At 42.1% G+C, this 6,913-nt stretch overlaps 1 pseudogene; it reads right to left on the bottom strand.

Moving 5' to 3' along the window:
• Positions 1 to 5,258: 5,258 nt before the first annotated feature.
• Positions 5,259 to 5,829, bottom strand: LOC112923391 (tRNA N(3)-cytidine methyltransferase METTL6 pseudogene; annotated as a pseudogene).
• Between the last annotated feature and the right edge of the window lie 1,084 nt (positions 5,830 to 6,913).

The following is a 6,913-nucleotide window of genomic DNA, read 5'->3' as shown; positions in this document are numbered from 1 at the left end:
GATATGAAAACAGATTGAGAAAGAACAAGAAAAAAAACGTCATACCAGTATCTTCCAAGAACATAAACAAAAGAATCGTCAATGAAATATTAGTAAGTCAAATCCAGTGATATATGAAAAGGCTAATACTTTGCAATCACACGTAGCTTATTCTGGGAATGCATTATTGATTCAACATTTTATTTTATTTTTAAAGATTTTATGTATTTATTCATGAGAGACACAGAGAGAGAGGCAGAGACACAGGCAGAGGGAGAAGCAGGCTCCATGCAGGGAGCCTGACGTGGGACTCAATCTCGGGTCTCCAGGATCACGCCCTGGGCCAAAGATGGCGCCAAACCACTGGGCCACTGTGGCTGCCCCTGACTCAACATTTTAAAATCAATCAACATACATAATATTAATAGATTAAAGAAGAAAAATCATATGGTTATAAAAATAGATGAAGTGAACAAATTAGGCAAAAATCAAAACACATTTTTAATTACAACAAACAACTTGAGAGAGGCTGAGGAGATGGTGTTCTAAGAGGACTCTACACTCACATCAGTGTAAATAACCCAGAAAATGACCCAAAGACAAACTGTGCTACTGAAGGTAGAGAATGGACCACATCAAAGGGGATAGAAGGGCAGAGATAGAGGTGGGGAGCAAAACTGACTGGAACAGTCTGTGGGAGAGAAGGAACCCTGACCATGGAAAGGGAAAGGAAACAGACTATCACAAAGAAAACCCCACACAGGGAAGCAAATTCCCCATAAGATTTGGCTTTGAAAGATGGAGGGGCTGAATTTCCTGAGTTTTTACAACCAGCAGGACTCAAAGCCTAAATCTTTAAAAATCAGAGGGTTCAACTCTGGGAGATCCTGGAGCCCTATAGAAAGCTGAATCTCATCCTTAAAAAGCCAGCACAACAAACAGCCCCACAGAGGTACAGCACAGAAACAATAGTTTGAAAAATGCCTGGGGCATACAGGAGGGGGAGTTACTTACTAATCTGATTTTGCTGAGGCACTTTTCCAGGAACAAAGGAGCTATTAGGCACCATTTTCCTCCATCACCTGCCAGTATAAACAGACGGCTATCTGCAGGAACCAGCATGGCACTGACTTACTACATCACTTGGTTACACCAGGCCCCACCCTCCCACCCCTTGCTCTTTGGTGAATCTGCCCTTTCCAATCACACCTGCCACAGTCCTAATGCTATGGGTCAACTCCCTCAGAAGACTAGGTGCAAACCTTGCCAACACTGCATCTCCCAACTTGTTCACCCTGTATGGCGTTGGTCCTGGTTCTGGTGGTGCTTATCTTGTTAAAATTGCATGCTCCCCCCCCCCACCACACACACAATTTGTGGATTCACCCCAGCCCAGTCCAAGCAGTGAGAGCAGGTATCATTTCCCAAGAAGGCCAGAGTCCACCTTGTTAAAACTGCATGCCCCCCATGAACCTGGGGACCAAACACTGCCCACAGCAGTCAAAGAAACACATTGCACATGCCTGGACTGAAGGGAAACATGGCCAGGACACAACAGCAGGACACATACAATACACATAGGAGACATCTCTGAAGTGCTAGGTTTTGGCAAACATGTGGCACTGCAGATTTCATTTTTAAGTAATGTCTACAGTCAATGTGGGGCTCAACTCACAGCCCTGAGATCAAGGGTTGCATGCTCCACTGACTGAGCCAGCCAAGCACCCCAGGATCTCTTTTGAAGGCCCTTATTTTTAAGAGTGGGAGATACTGATACTCCAAACACACAGAAACAGACATAGAGTTAGACAAAATGAGACAGAGGAATATATGCCAAATAAAGGAACAGGGTAAAATCACAGCAAGAGACCTAAGTGAAATGGATATAACTAACACAGAGAATTTAAAATAATGATCATAAAAATGCTCAACTGGACTTGAGAAAAGAGTAAAAGACATCAGTGAGACTTTTAAGAAAGGGATAAAAAATAACCAATCAAATATGGAGAACACAATAAATGCAATTTAAAATGCACTAGATAGAATAAATATCAGGCGAATTAGCAACCTAATGGAAGTAATGGAAGACTAATGGAAAGTAATCAGCGTGAGGTGAGAGGAAAAAAATTATGTAAAATAAGAATAAACTTAGGAAACTCAATGACTCCATCAGGTGTAATAACATTCACATTATATGGGTCCCAGAAAAGAGGAGAGAGAAAAAACCAGAAAGTTTATTTGAAGAAATAATAGCTTAAAAATCTCTAATTTGGGGAAGAAACAGATATTGAGATCCAAGAGGCATAGAGATTCCTCAACAAAATCCACCCAAAGAGGTCCATACCAAGACACATAGCAATTAGAATGGCAAAAAGCAATGATAAGGAGAGAATTTTAAATGCAGGAAGAGAAAATATACAATATACAGTTACATACAAGGGAAACCACATAAGGGTATGAGCAAATTTTTCCACAAAAACTTTGCAGGCCAGATGGGAGTGGCATGATATATTCAAAGTGCTAAAAGGAAAATAATCTGCAGCCAAGAATATGCTATCCAGAAGGCTATCATTCAGAAATAAAAGGAGAGATAAAGAGTTTCCCAGAGAAACAAAAGCTAAAGGAGTTCATGACCACTAAACCAGCCTACAAGAAATATTAAAGGGTACTCATTCAATGGCAAGGAAAGGCCATGAGAGTGAAAAAGAAGGAAGCACAAAATCAGTAAAAATAAATGTATCTTGTAAAAATCAGTCAAGGCACTCACAAAAATAAATGGATGACACCATATACCTAAAAAGTGAAGGGGGTAGAGGAGTAAAGAATGAGTTCAGAGTTAAGTGACCATCAACTTAAAATAGACTACAATATGCAGAACATGTTATATACAAACCCAATGATAACCACAAATCAAAACCTAGTAATTGATATGCAAAAAATAAAAAGAAATAAATCCAGGTATATAACTAAAGCAACGTAGCAAACAAGGAAAGAAGAGAACAAGAGAAGAAAGGAACAGAGAGGAACTACAAAAACAACTATAAAGCAAGTAACAAAATGACAAGTACATACTTATCAATGATTACTTTGAAGATAAATGGACTAAAGGCTCGGATTTAAAGACCCAAGTGGCAGAATGGATTTTAAAAAAATAAACTCATTGATATGCTGCATATAAGAGAATCACTTCAGACCTAAAGACATCTGTAGATTGAAAGTGAGGGGATAGAGAAACATTTATCATGTAAATGTATGTTAAAAGAAAGCCAGGGTAGCAATTCTTAAGTTGGACAAAAAAGATTTTAAAACAAAGACCAGAACAAGAGACAAAGGGATCCCTGGGTGGTGCAGCGGTTCGGAGCCTGCCTTTGGCCCAGGGCGCGATCCTGGAGACCCGGGATCGAATCCCACATCGGGCTCTCGGCGCATGGAGCCTGCTTCTCCCTCTGCCTGTGTCTCTGCCTCTCTCTCTCTCTCTCTCTCTCTCTCTCTGTGACTATCATAAATAAGTAATAATAAAAAAAAATTAAAAAAAATATATTTTAAACTATATCAAAATGTTTAAGGTGAATGTACCTTTTTTGATTTCTTGATTAGTTGATTTTTAAATGAATCAACATTGTTGCCATAGATATAAGAGAAATTCTACTGTAGTTTACAAAGCAGCCTCATTCATGATCTCATCTACTTCTCTCAGTAACTGAGAGACATCCCCATTTTACAGCCAAGGAAACTGATACCCAAGGAAGGTGAGGTGATTTGTCTTGAGTCACATGACTTAAGAGTGTCACTTACTTCCCCAATGCTACAGTAGCCTCCTGATGGCCAGAGCAGTTTGAGCTAGTAACCATGATGATAGTAAAAATGGCTGAGTTTTAAAGAACACTTACCATGCTCTAGGCATTGTGCTCAACACTTTATACATATCTCATCTATTTCATACAGTCTGGTATCTCACTATTCTTTAAGTAATGAAACTGAAGCTCAGGGAGGTAAAGGAATTGTTTAAGCAGAGAAGCCAGGTTTTATCTCTAGGCATTGTGGCGCCAGATGGTTCTTGACCACTGAACCATACCCTCCCCTCACTTTAGAGCAGGGCATATCTGCATGTTATTACACACAGAGAGCCAAGATAGCTGCAAAATCATCCTTGCTCCAAGGTTGGCTAAGGTCTGAAGAGAACTGATGGCCACTAGACAAATCAGAATTTAGGGTGAATGTTATATAGAACATCTTTCCTTTTTTTTTTTGTATATTTTTTTATTGGAGTTTGATTTGCCAACATATAGTATAACACCCAATGCTCATCCCATCAAGTGCCCACCTCAGTGCCCATCACCAAGTCACCCCAACCCCCCACCCACCTCCTTTTCCACCATCCCTTGTTCATTTCCCAGAGTTAGGAGTCTCTCATGTTCTGTCTCCCTCACTGATATTTCCCACTCATTTCCTCTCCTTTCCCCTTTATTCTCTTTCACTATTTTTCACATTCCCCGTATGAATGAAACATGTTTGTCCTTCTCCGACTGGCTTACTTCACCCAGCATAATACCCTCCAGTTCCATCCACGTTGAAGCAAATGGTGGGTATTTGTCATTTCTGATGGCTGAGGAATATTCCATTGTATACATAGACCACAGCTTCTTTATCCATTCATCTTTCGATGGACACTGAGGCTCCTTCCACGGTTTGGCTATTGTGGACATTGCTGCTAGAAACATCAGGGTGCAGGTGTCCCGGCATTTTACTGCATCTGTATTTTAGGGGTAAATCCCCAGCAGTGCAATTGCTGGGTCATAGGGCAGGTCTATTTTTAACTCTTTGAGGAACCTCCACACAGTTCTCCAGAGTGGCTGCACCAGTTCACATTCCCACCAACAGTGCAAGAGGGTTCCCCTTTCTCCACATCCTCTCCAACATTTGTGGTTTCCTGCCTTGTTAATTTTCCCCATTCTCACTGGGGTGAGGTGGTATCTCATTGTGTTTTTGATTTGTATTTCCCTGATGGCAAGTGATGCAGAGGATTTTCTCATGTGCTTGTTGGCCAGGTCTATGTCTTCCTCTTTGAAATTTCTGTTTATGTCTTTTGCCCATTTCAGGATTGGATTGTTTGTTTCTTTGCTGTTGAGTTTGATAAGTTCTTTATAGATCTTGGAAACTAGCTCTTTATCTGATAGGTCATTTGCAAATATCTTCTCCCAAACACTAACTACATGGCCTACACTTACTGAGAATGAGGAGACTCTGAATCTAGACAGGAGCCTCAGAGAGGAGGTAAGCAAAAAGATCAGGATGTCCAACCTCTAGGCTCCAAATCACTAACCTGGTAAATATTTTGTAAGACAAGGTGCATCTTACCAGAGTGAACAGCAGAGAGTACAAATATCAACATGACAACACCCACAGATTCTAGGGGTACATGTTCCAGAAGGTCATCTTTGGTTAGATCACACTGGAACACCTTGTATCTTTCTGAGTCATACAAAGGATTTTGCTTGACATATTCAACTGCTGTTGGAGAAAAATCACAGGCATAAGCAAAGATATTCTGAACTTCTAAGAGTGGGAATAAACAGTTTCCAACACCGCAGCCAGCTTCACGTATAGTCAATTTTTGATCTTCAGACTCTCTACATGATCTGAGATCCTCAAACCCTCTGTTGGTCCACTGTCTATCTTTGAAGAAGTTAGTACTATTTCTTTTGTAAAAAGGTCCCAGTTCTTCTGAGCCTCTTTTTCCAGTTTTTGCTGCTTAAAATCAGACACTAAAACTTGATCTCTTTTCAATTTCTCCTCTTCTTCAGAGCTGAGAATCCTTGTCTGCAGCCTTTTTCTTTGCAAAGAAGCCATCTCCTAAACTGATGGGACTACTGTTAACAATGCTGAAGACTCTCCATCACTGAATAACCTGAGGAATCCAAGCTGATATTGCAGACATAGGCAGGGTTTTTTCAGATGCAGTTTCTCAGGATTGGATTAAACCTCAGGCGGCGCTAGGCGCTTTTGCAGGAGACAGGAGATTCTGTTAGGGGTTTTAGAACAGTTTTTAAGATGCTGGGTTAGTGGTTCTAGAACATTTCTTTCACCAAACAGTTCAATTCACCATTTACTAGACACTGACTCTACACAAAACCTGGCCCACTACTCAAGAGGTGGGTCACAAAGACCAAGACCTAGTCTCTACCTTCAGGCGGTTTACATTCAGTGGGCAGGACTCTCATGCACCAAACTCTAGTTCAAACCACAAGTCAAATATTATAAATCGGGTTGGTTTTTAAAAACGACAGGCCCAAGCATTGGCTGAAAAACCTTAGGGAGAAAACACTTTTCAGTTTTCGGTGCCCGAGACAAGGGGCTAATTAAAACAACCATGAGAGCCTCCCGGCGACAGGTGGTCAGGTGGGATCATCGTTGCCCAAGGATTAGAGACTCACTTTGGGGGAGGGGGGAAATTTGGAGCCAAGGCAGGGGTAGGGGGGTGGGCTGAGTCTTTGATCACACTCCCAAGAAGCTGTCTCAGGAACCAGTGGGGCCTCGGCTCTTGCTCCTCCATTAAGGCTGAAGGAGAAGAGGCCAATGATGCGAGCAGCAGGAGCCTGCGGCCCGAGGGCGCGCCCGAGGGCGCTGGAAGAAACCAGGCTGCGGCGCCAGGGCCTGCGAGGCCCGGCCACACTGGCCCCCGGCCGTGTTCCTCTAGTTCCCGCGCTCGGGCTCACCGCCACCAGTTCTTACACTTCCCTGGCCCGGGAGGCCCGACGCCCTGACCCCCGTGCAAGGCCCGGCCTCCAGGACCTCTCCCTGGGGAATCCCCCACCACTTAGAGGGTTTGTTTTTTTTTTAATTTTTAATTTTATATTTTTTCCGTTTATTTATCTTTTAAAGATTTTAGCTATTTATACATGAGGTACACAGAGAGTGAGAGAGAGGCAGAGAC

The sequence above is a fragment of the Vulpes vulpes genome, chromosome 14 (genome assembly GCF_048418805.1).
Source record: "Vulpes vulpes isolate BD-2025 chromosome 14, VulVul3, whole genome shotgun sequence".
NCBI classification, from domain to species: Eukaryota; Metazoa; Chordata; class Mammalia; order Carnivora; family Canidae; genus Vulpes; species Vulpes vulpes.
Note: the sequence above shows the minus strand (reverse complement) of the source record. Positions and strands in the feature narration are given on the sequence as shown.